The following is a 15661-nucleotide window of genomic DNA, read 5'->3' as shown; positions in this document are numbered from 1 at the left end:
TAGTGTTCCGTGATGCTGAGCTAGAAAGATTAAGTTTTCTCCTGAGCATATTAAATGAACCTTTAATAATGCCATATAATCTCATTAATAATTTTGTTTAATTTTTTCTTAATTCCATAGATACTTGACCCCTTCGTGAAGTAAAATTCAATTTGATTTTAACCTTAAAGTAGTCACAACTCCTTTAACACTTAAATGCCAATATGCCTCAAATATGGCTCTTTATAACCAATAAGGATATGGGAAGGGATCATTTATTTAGAACCTGACTTAAATGCTCAAGGCACAAGCTTATCTATAGCCACAAGAACCATAAAAGGCCACAGAAGCTAGACGCTAGAAGGCCCATTGAATTGCCAGGTTATCCAAGACTCACGTTCCCATCTCCTTTCTGCTCAGGTTCTATATTATTGTGGAATTATTACCACTTTTGCAACCATTATCTACCCCTGCCCAGTCCTTTCAGAGTGATGACTTCTTTGGATGATGTACCAGCTATTATGATTGTTTATTGCTCTAAGACTTCCTTTGAGAGTACCTAGTGGGCTCCACTGTTTGCAGTTCTGGTCTAGGAGTGGTATCATTTACCACTCCAACCTTTTCCACATACTGTTGCCAGAGCAACTGTTTCATAGTGATGTTTAATCAGCTACATATCTGCTCAGAAAGCTCCAATAACTCCCCATTTCTTGTTGTACCGATGTAGACCCGCCATGACTTTGAACTAGTTCAGATTCATGGTTGAACCCTAGTTAATCCAATTGCTTCTACTTCATAGCTCATATCACCCAAAGCAGATAAACTGGTCTTTCGGTACCCTTCTACCCCCCACCCCCAGATTCGCCTTAAGGTATTCTTAGTCATGGTCCAAACTAGGTTCCTCCTCATCACTCTCTAAGTACTGTTTTGATGTCATTGCTGGTATGAATAGAGTTTTAGAATTTTATCTACTAATGATGGATAAATACTGTGACTACAAGATTTATTGTCCAAACCAGGGCACTTTTGAAAGTGAAGAAAGTGCTGTTCATGGTACACCTGGACAAGAGGCTTAAACCAGATGCCTCAGGCAAACTGGGACTGTCACACAAAGCAGGTCTCACGGTAACCTTATAAGACAATTTATATATAAACATACAAGAATAATATCAAACTTCTACAAATTAAAAATCAATGACCAAATTATAACTGATCATTGTAACTTTGGACTCACATTTAATTACCAAGGAAAGAAAAAAGCTGCTACAATCTTAACAACTTAGAGAAATGCAAACCTGATTTTAAAATAGGTATTTCTCAGCCATAGATGCTTCCTGTGTTTGCCTACTTTTTCCCGCATAAACAAGGTGGTATATGGCTAGTGAGAAAGAGCTCCGGAGTCCATCTGCTAACGTTTTATGTGTATTGGTCCCTATCTTCTTTGCCTACTCAGGTCATTCAGAAGTGAGTCAGCAAGAAACAAACAAGGACATCCTCCCACTTGCTCATTTCCTAAACTGAATTAGGTTTGTATAGACACACTGCACAATGCCAATCACAATTAAGAAGGAGGTATCCCTCCTCCTGATTGCCTCGCCAATGGGAAATGGGTATACCAGAATGCACTTAGTCCTCCACAAAAAGGAAAAAGTGAATTTGGAGCAGCTGTCCAATCATGTATCAAAGGAAATAGAGTTACATTAACAAGGAAGACACCCTTTCCTAAAGGGTATCCAATTGGAGATTCTGTCCTTCAGAACCTGAATGCAGGGTTGAGAGGGCATGGTCTCTGGTGTCAGCCTGCCTGGGCTCAGAGCTCTGCTCAGCTATTTATCAACAACGTGGAATTACGAAATTTACTTAACCCTGCCTTCCCAGAGACATTCTTCAAAGTTCATGTCCTGATCAAAGATGAATTAGTCAAATGTCAATATAAATTTACATATTAGTAAAGGTTAATTCAATTAAGTGAAACTAATCTAATTTATTTTGTTCAAGTTTATAAAATGCCAATAGAAACGTATCCATAATTAGTCTTGAGACATCAAGCATTGTTACTCCAGACAATATTCTTTTTTAAATCAATTTGTTTCAATGGCATGTAAGATGCTGATACAGCTCTCTCTTCCCAAGCCACCCATCCCGGAGGACTGAGGAGGAAGAAGGAAAGGCTCATATGAGACACCGACCTGAAAAGGGCACACTAAGGGCACACAGTGCTCCCTGACATGACAGCCCAGGGAGAAAGATTCCACCTCTTGCAAGAAGAACAGCCAGAAGAAACCCAACTCAGAGAGAAGATATGGCCTCAGGTGGACTGCTAACAAATCTTCTAATAAAAACACCACTACCAATAATAACTATTTAACATTTAGTAAGCACTTATATATTTCAGACAGTGCTAAAACTTCAGGGCTTCCTTCTATGATGCCTAATTAGCATCTGAATGTGTCCTTTATTACTTCAGTACCTGGAGACTCCCTTGATCGACAACTGTTTTAATAGGTGGGTGGAAATGAGTTACTGAGAACACCGTGGAACACCTGTTTCCACGGCTATTTAAACAGTGAACATGCCTGCATGACCTTAGGCTTATCAGCCCCTACCCAGGAGACCTGCATTTTATAGCAATTATGACTCTGGTGCAAAACTAGTTTGAGGTGTGTTATAAATAGCCAGGCACTGTGTGCAGTGTCTTCATTTCTGTGATGTGCTCGTCTCCTGCTGGCTTTCATGTTCCAACAGAAAACCAATTCTCCCTGTTGTGGGAGCATGTCCAGGTGGGAAAGACTGTTGATTCTGCATGAAAGAGAGGAATTCTTTTGAATGTTCAGCTTTTAAAAGTCAGTGCTTTAGATCCCTCTGGCGCATTGCACAGTTTTCAGGCAACCCCAGGGAAGAGGCGTCTATTGGAGCCTCTTCCTGCAGATTCATTTGTACAGAACACAGCACAGCGGAGACACCACCCGTCCTTTTTGCCAACACACTGGCTTCTTTGCAAAGGAGCAGAGTCCCAAGCCCGCAGGACATGCCTCGGAGAGCAGAGGCCCCTCCCTCTCAAGGCAGCCACTACTTTGTTCCACGGTAGGTTTACTGCGAGGACACTACTTTCTATTAAGTTCATCCAGCACGTATCTTCTGAGCTCAGTGTGTTGCCTTGGAGTTTATAAAGTTCAACTCTGGTCCCATCTCTAAATGAGGAATGGAAGAAATTAGGAAACAGGAGAGGGAACCGAGATGGCAATCACTACAGGAGTCTACCCCCCAAGTCCTTTTCTAAATTCACACTAATCTACAAAAAAGGGAAAGCCCAGGCAATTACTATCCGAGTCTACTTTGCATGACTACCTTGGGAACCATGAGAATGTTAGGAACTGGTTTGCATATGTGTTCTTGGGCTCTGGAAGAAATGAGGAGTACTGCCAAGTTCTTTAGAGCCCTGAGCTTGCACACTATTAGCTGAACGTCAGAGGCTCGGCCAGGGAACGGTGTAGTACAGTGGTTCTCAACCTTCCTAATGCTGCAACCCTTTCATACAGTTCCTCATGTTGTGGTGACCCCCAATTTCATTGTTACAAATTGAACATCATTAAGGCATAGTGATTAATCACAAAAACAATATATAATTATATATGTGTTTTCTGATGGTCTTAGGCGACCCCTGTGAAAAAGGTCTTCCAACCCCAAAAGGCGTCGAGACCCATAGGTTGAGAACCGCTGGTCTAGGATGTGGGAGACAGAGGAGCAGGAGCAGAACCCCTGCTGAGGGGAGTGGGCTCCATTGGAGAGGGTGAGAAGAGCAGCCGGGTCCTCGGCACACTTGGCGCCCTAATGCAGCCCAAGGGCTGTAGATAGATCCTTGGAAGAGCCAGTCACTGAGGTCAGGATACTTGGGAGCTCTGAGGGCACACTGCTAGGACAGCCCTCCAGCGGAGCACTGATGATGACCCAGGCACCAGCCTCAGCTCAGTGAGATGCCAGGGACCGGGTCCAGAAACTTCACACTTGGACATATCTGCATGTTGAACAGCACCAGCACTGTCTGCCTTTCTTCCTGCACAGAGAGGACCATCTGCAAGGGCCTTAGACTAATAGGCCATATGTAATCGAACCCATATTGGCAAAATGTGTTCTCCTAAATACTAAGGCGTTCAGATCAGGTTCTGCCAGCAACCTTCTCCTAAGGTTAGGGACCCTTTCCGACTCCAGGCCTCCGTCCCTCCAGCTGCTAGATGCTGCTCCCCCTGAGGACTCTGCCCCTGAAGAAGTTTAGGAAGAAACGCCATAGGGTGCTTTTGTGAATAAGTAGATTTCCTGGATTAGCCTCTTCCACCGTCATTCACCTACCCAGTCTCTACATCCTTCAATTGTCCATTCATCACTGAGCACCTAGTCAGTGCCAGGCACGGTGAGAAGAGCAGCTGATAAAACAAGGAGCAAGATGGGCAGACAGCTCTCTGGGAGTGTGTGGTCTAGAGGTAGAAGTACACAATGAAGACACTAACAAACAAAACAGATACCCGTGGTGACAAGAGCTATGAATGACTGAATAGAGCTCTGAAATAGAGGCAAATATTAACTGCTTTAGATAAGTTGTCAGAGGGGGTGGGGACTCTCTGAGTAGTTGAGATTTAAACTGAGACTAGAAAGACAAGATGCTTCCAGCTATTGGAAGGGGAGGCGGAGGATGGAGCAATTCCATCAGGGTGGAAAGTTTGGTTTAGGAAGGAAAACAGCGTGCCTGAGCAGTAGAACTAGAGGAGAGATGGCATTAGATGAAGTTGAGGGAGGAGGCAGGGACCATATCATGGGAGCCATGAGAATCTAGAAGAGAAATTTGTTTTACACTCTGGGGCACTGATGGCGAACCTTTTGAGCTCAGTGTGTCAGCATTTTGAAAAACCCTAACTTAACTCTGGTGCCGTGTCACATATAGAAATTTTTTGATATTTGCAACCATATTAAACAAAGACTTATATTACTTATATTTTTGATATTTATTTTATATATTTAAATGCCATTTAACGAAGAAAAATCAACTAAAAAAATGAGTTCGTGTGTCACCTCTGACACATGTGTCATAGATTCGCCATCACTGCTCTAGGGTATAAAAAGAACCCTGAAAGCTACTTCTCAGGGGATGAAGCAAATTAGGATAAATATTTGCTAAATGAATGAAGAGATGAATTAGTGGGTGGCATTACCTCCTCCTAACCAAACAGCTTCAGGTGTGATCTGTGACTCTGTGTCCTGTCTTTTTCCCACTCCCTCTTCTCAGTAATACCAACTTCATTGTCGCGTTAGATAGTATGAAAACCAACCCTGCGCTCTCCCAGAAAACCCACTTCTTTCCACATTCAGACCTCACGGGGAGAGGAGAGCCAAGTGCCAACACAGAGTTACCCTTTGAAAGATGTGGAGACACACAGAACTGCTTGCTAACTTTTGCATTTGATAAAAAAGCTATTTTGCAATTTGCTCACCCCCCGCTGCTGGACTCGTCCCTAGCCACGGGAATGGTTATGTACTGGAAGGAAAATTCCATGGGAACAGATGTGCATCTTCTTTATTTCAGTTCTGTGTGCAAATATGTTACCTCGCTCTGCAAACCCAGCTGAAGTGTCAAATGTAACCTCCTGTGCCTGCTCACAGGTGTGCTTACAGCCTCCAGCAATTTCCTAGCGCCTCTCTGGGGGAAAGAGCAACAAACCTAATCACAAGTTGCTATTTTTATTGGTAAATAAAATTGAGGCATGCAAGCAGTCTTTATACGTACCAAGTCCCCTCCACCCCCCACACCCCCAAAAAAGCATTAAGAAGGGCCAAAAGAAAATGGACTTAAGTCCCTATATCTTGAAAAAAAAATACCTTCCCTCTCCAGCAGGGGGAGAGTATAAATCTATCCAGGGTATTTATGGTTTTAATAAGATGGATTTTTTTTTTTTTGAGCCAAGTTTGTTTCACAAGATTGGCATGGAAATCTCAACTGGTCCTAACCTTTCTGCATTTTGAAGCATCGAAGCTCTGACCTTGTCTCTCCATGGCCCAAGGCAAAGAAAGCCCTGTGGTGTCTGCCTGGAACAGTTCTTCAGGGGAGCATCCTTCGCATAAGTTAAATAACTAACGGGCTGCTCAAGGGTTGTATAATGTTCTGCATTTGTTTTTCTTCTCTTTATCCTTTTTTTTAATCTCTTCTAGGTGATTCATCAGGCACACTTCTTGAACCAGCTGTGAGAGATTAAGAAATGTGATTTGCATTCATGGCCAGACCCCTCAGACAAGGAGCAATCTGCCTGTTGAATACATTCATGTAAATAGAACAAATGTTTAAAAGCTGAGCAAAACGAAAGCAAGGGGCACATGGGAGGGAAAACAAGAAAAGAGACCGCCTCTCAGCATGAACCAGGCAGAACTTTGATCATGACTTCAAATGAGATGAGAGCGCACACGTGTGACAAGGCTCTGGCTCCAGCTTTCTGCTCAGAGCTCAGGCTGGTACCAGCCACGCTTCCCTTTCTCTTTGAATCCCACCTTTCTAGTTATGGAAAACCCTACTTTCATCATGCAGCTCGAAGGGGACTGCGGGGTGCTAGGGGTGTGCAAAGCAGGTAGGAAAAAACTGAACCTGGAGTTAGAAGACCTGCTTCTGCTTTCAGCTGGGCCGATGATAAATATGATTACTATTAATCAGATGAAAACTTAAGGCACAATTTTAAGAAGAAGAATGCAAGCCCACAGTCATTAGGAGCTTCACATAGGTCAAATATGATATAAGGCAGGGGTCCTCAAACTTTTTAAACAGGGGGCCAGTTCACTGTTCCTCAGACCGTTGGAGGGCCGGACTATAGTTTAAAAAAAAAAAACTATGAACAAATTCCTGTGCACACTGCACACATCTTATTTTGAAGTAAACAAAACAAAATGGGAACAAATACAATATTTGTATTTGCGTGTGGCCCGCGGGCCGTAGTTTGAGGACCCCTGATATAAGGTATTTCTTAAACATAATCTTACTTTTTTCCCCAATAGCCCATCTATCTTTTTAACAAATGAGCAATCTGAGGCTCTGAGGAGGTAAGTGATTTATCCACAGCCATTTTGCTATGGGATTTTGATCCAACCAAGTAAAATGTCCGGACCTCAGTTATTTGTTGGTGGTGGTGACTTCTAACCCAAAAATGCAGGGTGGGGATAGGTGCACTCTAAGGTTTTTTCTAACTCCACCGTTATTTGATTTGACAGGTTCTCTCAGCCCTAAAAGATGTGTTCTCTCTCTCTGCAACTTGAGTTCTAGCAAACTAGCTCTGCCCTGTCCTTTGAGTCTCTATCACTTGGGCAAGAGAAAAAGAAAAGAAAGGAAAGCAGACGCGTTGTAATGGAAATTCTTCAAACTACAGCTTCCAGTAATGTAGCACGTGATGCAGAGTAAGCATTCATTGTTCGCTCTTCCTATCAGACGCGGTGTGACTCCAGTTGACTGGTTCTTAATTTTCCACCTAGTTCCTAATTTCTTCATTTTCTGAAGCTATGGGTCCAGATGATCTCTAGAGTAGCTGTACTTCCTGGTATTTAACACCTAGGAAGCCACAACGCCGGGTTGTAAAGTGCCGAAATAATCAACGTCAGGCTCAGAGCAGGAAAAATTTCCATGTACTCTGAGTCTTTCCCAGTTTCTTCCTCCTTGCTTTGCGTTCCACGGGAGTCTATAAACCACATGTGGACATCTTTGTTCTCAAAGCTTAACATTAAGAAAATTATGGAAAGTAATATGCAGTTTGTCAAACTTTACTAATCAAGTAGAATTACTGAATGATCTTGGAAAGCTAAGTGAGATGTGCGATGACAAATGCAAGGATGAGGGGGGGCAAAGAGTTATCTAGATTTTCAGGGGATTATAGTCACACTTAATTTCCTGGCAATTCATCTTATTTCACTCTTCACATACTACATTTTTTACAAATGGAAGGTTTGTGGCAACCCTACATTGAGCAAGTCTGAATTGACACTATTTTCCCAACAGTATTCACTCACTTCCTCCCTGTGCGATATTGTGATAACTCTCCAAAATATTTCACATTTTTTGTTATGATTATATTTGTTATGGTTGCTCTGTGATCACTGATTTTTTGTTTGTAGCAACATGAACCATACCCATAAAGATGGCAAACTTAATTGATCTGTATATTGTGTGTCCTGACTGCTCAACCCACCAGCTGTTTCCCCATCTCTCTCCCAATCCTCAGGCCTCCCTATTCCCTGAGATATAACATTATTAAAATTGGGCCAATTAAGAATACTATAATTGCCTCTAAGTATTCAAGTGAAAGAAAGAGTCTCATGTTCCTTATTTCAAATCAAAAGCTAGAAATAGTTAAGCCAGTGAGGAAGGCATGTTGAAAGTCAAGTTTGGATAAAAGATAAGCCTCTTGCACCAAACAGTTAATCAAGTTGTAAATGAAAAGGAAAAGTTCTTGAAGGAAATTAAAAGTGCTACTCCAGTGGCCACATGAATGATGAGAAAGGGAAGCAGTATTATTGCTGATGTGGAGACAGTTTTAGGGGTCTAGGTAGAAGATCAAACCAGCCTTATATCAAAACCTAATCCAGAGCAAGGCCCTCCCATGAAGTCTGCGGGAAACGAAGGAGCTACGGAAGAAAAGTTTGAAGCTAGCAAAGGTTGGTTCATGAGGTTTAAGGAAAGAAGCTGTCTTCATAACATAAAAGTACAAGGTGAACAGCAAGTGCTGATGTGGAAGCTGTAGCATGTTATTCAGAAAGCCTATATAATTAATGAAGGTAGCTACACTAAACAACAGATTTTCAGTGTAGAAAAAATAGCCTTTTTCTGGAAGATGTAATCCAGCATTTCCCAGCTAGAGAAGATACGTCACTGCCTTATGTCAAAGCTTCAAAGGACAGGCTGACTCTCTTGGTAGGAGGCTAGTGCAGCTGCTGACTTTAAGTCAGGCCAATGCTCAGTTACCATCCTGGAAATCCTAGGCCCCTTATAAATTATGCTAAACCTATTCTGCCTGCGCTCTGTAAATGGAACAACAAAGCTTGGATAATAGTACATCTGTTTACAACATGGTTTACTGAATATTTTAAGCCCACTATTGAGATATACTGCTCAGAAACAAAAAGATAACTTTCAAAATAGTACTGCTCATTGACAACGCACCTGGTCACCCCAAGAGCTCTGACGGGGATGCACAGCAAGATTAATGTTGTTTTCATGCCTGCTAATACCACATTCAGTCTGCAGCCCAGTAATCAAGGAGTAATTTTGAATATCCAGTCTTATTACTTAAGAAATATATTTTGTAGGGCAATAGTTGCCAGAAATAGGGATTCCTTTGATGGATGTGGCAGAGTACATAGAAAACCTTCTGGAAAAAACTCGCCATTCTAAATGCCATTAAGAATATTCATGATTCACGGGAAGAGGTCAAAATATCAATATTAAAAGTTTAGAAGAAGTTGATCCCAACCCTCATAGATGGCTTGGAGGGGTTCAAGATTTAGTCAGTAAAGGAAGTAACTAGATGTGGTGAAAATCACAAGCGAGTAAGAAGTGGAGTGGGGGGGATATGACTTATTGTTGTGATTTCATTGAAAAAACTTGAATGGATGGGAAGCTGCTTCTTGTGGTCGAGCAAAAGAAAGTGGTTTCTTTTTTTCTTTATTGATTAAGTTATTACATATGTGTCCTTATCCCACATTGCCCCCCCCCCCCGCCACTGCTCCACTCATGCCCTCACCCCCCTGGTGTCTGTGTCCATTGGTAAGGAGAGTGGGGGTAAGGGGGAGAGAAAGTGGTTTCTTGAGATGGAATGTACTCCTGGTGAAGATGCTGTGAAATTGTTAAAATGACAGCAAAGGAGTTAGAATATTATATAATCTTAGTTGATAAAGCAGCAGCAGGGATGAGGGGACTTGAGTCTAGTTTTGAGAGAAGTTCTGCTGTGGGTAAAATGTCATCAAATAGCATCACATGCTACAGAGAAATTGTTTCTGAGTCAATCCATTCAGCAAACATTGTTGTTATATTTTAAAAAATTGCCATTGCACCCCAAACTTTAGCGACCATCACCTCGATCAGTCAATAGTCATCAATATTAAGGCAAAACCCTCCACCAGCAAAAAGATTGCAATTCAGTGAAGGCTCAGACCATGGCTAGCATTTGGGAGGCAATACAATATTTTTAATTAAGGTATGTACATTGTATTTTAAGACATAATGCTATTGTACACTTAATAGACTAGAGTATAGTGTAAACATATCTGCTGTATGCACTGGGAAACCAAACACTTTCCGTGAGTTGTTTCATTGGATTTTTTTGCTTTATTGTGGTGGTGTGGAACTGAACCTGCAATGTCTGTATATAGAATTCTGATCTGTTTGCCACTCATAAGCGGCTTACAATAAAATACCAGCTCACCAAAAAAAGAGAGATAACAGTGAAGGTTATTGTTTTTATATGCATAAGGGTATGAATATCACTATGGATAAATATTAAAGGATTTCTGTTTGTTTTCTTTTGCTTAAGGAATAACCTAGATGGCACACAACTAAATTGTGATGCAAATCCCACAAACCCAAATGGAAAGAAAAGCTTTATTTTTCTGAAATTGCAAATAACTCATGTCCTCAAAGATTGTAGGCTAATCCTTTATTTATGAAAACTTGCCTACCAAACGAAAAGCTTCATGTTCTGTAGCTTTGGGTTCAGACTTGTGGTTGAATTTTTGCTTGCCGAAGGTCAGAACTGTGTCAAGGTTAAACAAAACCCATTTCATGTTCAGTGACCTGAACTTTCTGCCATGAACTTCATGCCCTTCCTATCTCTTTTACCGCTGCGTTTCTTTCCTGATTAAAGTAATCTGTACTTTAATAAACCCTTAGAATTCTAATTTAGAAACTTATTTTTTGTTATTGTTGTTGAAAATAATTTTAAACTTAAAGAAATGCTACAAGAACCTTACTGTCATCTACTCTTTGGTGAACGTAATGCATAATGAAATCCACTCGGAGGCAATCAGAATCAGAAGAGAGAGAAAGATTACCAAGGCTATTTTTCCTGAAGTCATATTTAACTTTATGCCTGGACTTATCAGCTACATGAGCCATAAATTATTTTGTACTTAAAAAAAAAGAAATGCTGCAAAAATACAAATAATACCCAAACACCTTTGATAAATAATAAAATAAAATCACTATATAGAGAGATATTTGTACACCCATGTTTATTGCACCATTATTTGCAATAGTCAAGACATGGAAACAATCCAAGTGTCCATCAACAGATGAATGGATAAAGAGGTGGTATATATATTCAAAGGAATAGTATTCAGGCATAAAAAGAAGGCAATCCTGCCATTTGCGACAGCATGAATGAAACTTAAGGGCACTATGCTAAGTGAAATAAGTCAGAAGTAGAAAGGTAAGTATTGTATAATCTCACTAGTATATGGAATCTAAAATCATCAAACTCATAGAAACAGAGAGTAGGTTGTTGGTTGTGGGAAGGGGAATAGGTGGTCCAAAGGTGTACATTTCCAGCTACAAGATGAATAAGTTCTGATACACAGAACATATACCTAATACACAGCATAAATAGTTAACTATACAATAATTATATGTATTGTGTATTTGAAAGTTTCAAAAAGAGTTATATTAAAAGTGCTAATCCCAAAGTGGTAATCATGTGAGGTGATCATGCATTAACCATATTGCAGTAATCAGTTCACAATAGATATGTATATGAAATCATCACAATGTACATTTTAATTTACACATGTCAATTGTATCTCAACAAAGCTGAAGAAAATTTAATTAAAGTCATGGATTAAGTGGAAAAGAAGAAATAATTTCATGGATACTCATATTGATTCACAAATCTGTGTTTCTGCGGAGGATGAGGCTTTGTCTTTCACTGTGGAAGTAAAACCAAAGCTCTATAAGACAGCTTTGCATTTGAACTTCTAATGAATACTTTCAACACTTCTTCAATTGAAGTCCTAATATTCAGTCATTAAAAGCAATGATTCCTCTCTACACATAATTTCTAAATCATTTAAATTAGTCCTTTAGAGTTAAAAAAAACTTCCATAAAAGTGGTAAGGGCCTCCCATATATGAAACCCGAAAGCACTTTCTAACTTAAAGTTTGCAGTAAAGGTACCCATTCGAAAGCCTTCATATACCACTGTTCTAATTATCATGGCTATTTACCAGACTAACCCAAACAATCTGAAGTAAAGGCAGGTAAGCATTCTATTTAACTTATAATGTAGCTAAGTTAATTTATTTAGAAACATAGAAAAGTCTATAATCTGTGTAGGTCAGCATTAAGTCATCAGATTAAAAAACAACAAAAGTGACAGAAAACTTCATTTGGTTGTAATTTACACTTTTCTCTCTAATTCCAGGGGGAAAATTCTTCATCAACTTTAGTTTAGTATCTGAAAAAAAGGCTTTGACTTACCTTGTAAAATTTTATATGGGCCATCTGCTCTATGTGATAAAAAATAAGGTATAGATATATTTATATGTCTTTGCCATACGAATAAAACACTGCTCATATTTGCATCAAAGAGCAAAACCAATTAATTATACATTGAGATAAATAAAAATTCAAATTTTCCAGCATCTTAATGAAGAAAATGTAGCCTTCGAATGATTATAGTTTAAACCATATTCTGGTCAGGTTGACGAGGTGTTTTTTTTATAACATATATAAAATTAAAACAAAAGAAGTACAAATTCTAATAAGATTCTCCAACAGAATAAAGTATATGCCAACCTGTGACATAATCATTAAGTTACAATTGGATACCAATAAAATAAATAATAAATCAAAATTTTTCAAAAGTACCAAACAATCTGAGAACACTCACTGGTACTCTGAAATTTGTTTATATTGCCAGATTCCTCCAAATACCAGCAAGTTTTAACACAATCAAATCATAACAAATACACATTTTTGGACATTTCTCCTGAATTCTTGGGTGTTGCTCTAAAAACATAAAAGAAAGAAAATAAAGATAAAAGAAAAAGAACTTCATTTGAAGGCAGAAATTGCTTTGCACTTTTCTGGACATCCAAGGAAACAATGATTTTGTTTCTTTGACTCTGAAATTTGTTTATATTGCCAGATTCCTCCAAATACCAGCAAGTTTTAACACAATCAAATCATAACAAATACACATTTTTGGACATTTCTCCTGAATTTGGAAGTCAATAGCTAAATAAAGTAAACTTAATGTTTTTGTTCTGTCTTTTTCCCCCATTTTCCTTTAATTCTAGCTCTCATTGTTTCTCTACATCAAAGAAACAAGTTCCTTTGGGAACATAAAAGTAAATTACTGGTCTACTGCTGACCTCATAATGATAATCTTTTAGTAGTCTCTACAGCATTCAATAAAAATATCGCATTTGGTTGACGTTCAATCATCTCGGACTTTCAAGGTTTAATATGCTTTCTTTTGTATAATAAAACAAAAATGATACCTCAATTGTCATCTGTTTGAGCTGCCTTTCAGATAAATGCACACTTAACATTACCATTCTAGTTGTACTCAGAAAAATTAAGTTGTTTGGACCTACATAATAAATAAACATAATTTATAGTATTTATTTGGCTTAGTAGCTCTCTGGGGGGAAAAATGCTAACATACTAAAGGCTCCATAAACCAAGAAAGTTTGGGAATCTCTGTTTTAAAAGAAATTATGGGGAGAATAACATTCATGACCTTGGGAAGTCCAAAGTTTCTTAAAGAGGAACAAAAAACCCTCTTCACATTAAAAATTTAATAAATTTAGTTGCATTAAAATTAGGAACTTCTATTCACATAAGATGCTGAAAGAGCGAAAAGGCTAGCCACAGACTTGAAGAAGATATTCACAATACACATACCTGAAAAAGAACTCATATCTAGAATATATAAAGAACTATTACAAATCAATAAGAAAAACAAAGAACCCAGTTTTTAAATGTGCAGAGAACTTACGTATTTAATATCTGCTTAAGCAAATCAGATATTAAAATAATAAATAAATAAATATACCAAGAAAGTCACCTTCATTAATCATAAGGGAAATGCAAATTCAAGCTTCAGTGAGGTACCACTGCATCCCCACCAGAATACCTAAAAGGAAAAGGACTGTTAATGCCAAGTGCAGTTATAAATGTGAAACAATAGCAAGTCTAATTGGTTCCTATGAATATATACTTGGTTTGACCATTTTGGAAAATTGTTGGCAATATATACTAAAACTTAACATACACTACACCATGACCCCCAGGAATTACAGTCCTGGATATATAACCATGAAAAATGAATGTATATGTCTACCAGAAAACATCAAAAATGTTTATAGCAGCTTTATTCGTAATAGCCAAAAACCAAGTGAACAAAAATGTCTGTTGACAGGAGAATGAATAAATCAGTAATTGTATCCTCCCAAAGTAATATATAAAAGAATTAACTACTGCTGCACACAACACAAATGACTCACAGGCTTTGTGTTGCCTGTGAAATCAGAAGAAGCCAGGCACTACAGAACATATACTCTATGATTTCGCTTACATGATGTTCAAGATCTGGCAAAACTAACTGATGATTATTGAATTCAGAACAGTAATTACGTTGGAGGGAGAGCTATTGACTGGGAACGGACCTAATAATGGTGCTGAAAATGTTCTATATTTTATCTAGATGGTGGTTACTTATTTTGTGTATATTTTAAAAAGTTATTGGGCTGCCATTCTATGCACTTTTCTGCATGTATATTATACCTCAATAAGAAAATAATCAGAGTTGAGCTTTAAATTAATAAGACAATTGTAAACAAATTATTAAAATACTAGAGGCCTGATGCACAAAATATGTGCAAGAGGCTCGGCCTTTGCAGCCCCAGCTTCATCCAGAAGGTTGTCTGGAAGGACGTCAGAAGGGCATCTGGAAGGTTGTTCAGCTGTCTGGTCTAATTAGCATATTACTCTTTTATTATTATAAACTAGTGCCCCAGTGCATAGATTCATGCACATTTAAAGGAAATTAATTAGAAGATGGCCGCAGGGCGAGACTGGGTGAGATGGGCTGGATACGCCCTGGAGCCAACCTCCTGCAGTCCCTCCACACCTGGGGTGGTGCCACAGTTCGAAGGGCTTCTGCAGAGTGAGTGGGGTCCCTCCAGCAGGTGGGGTCCCTCAGCCTGGCCTGCAGGAATCAGGCCAAAACCAACTCTCCAACATCTCCCCAAGGGGTCCCGGATTGCAAGAGGGCAGTTCTCAGGTTACACACCCTGTAATTGGGCTCCCTCCTTTCTGGTTCCAGGGTGCATCACCCGAGAACCACAGCTTCCAAGTCACCGCAGCTGGGCAGCTCCTGTGTTGAGCATCTGTCCCCTGGTGGTCAGTGTGGATCATACCTATGGGCCAGTCAGACAGTTGAACAGTCGCTTAGCCTTTTATATATAGACTAGAGGCCCGGTGCACAAAATTTGTGCACTTGGGGAGGGGGGTGGTCCCTCAGCCCAGCCTGTGCCCTCTCACAGTCTGGGACCCCTAAGGGGATGACCACTTGCTGGCTTAGGCCTGCTCCCCGGGGGATTGGGCCTAAGATGACAATCAGACATCTCTCTAGCAGCCCAGCAGCCCTCAGGGGATGTCCACTTG

Source organism: Myotis davidii, unplaced genomic scaffold (genome assembly GCF_000327345.1).
Source record: "Myotis davidii unplaced genomic scaffold, ASM32734v1 scaffold71, whole genome shotgun sequence".
Lineage (NCBI taxonomy): Eukaryota > Metazoa > Chordata > Mammalia > Chiroptera > Vespertilionidae > Myotis > Myotis davidii.
Note: the sequence above shows the minus strand (reverse complement) of the source record.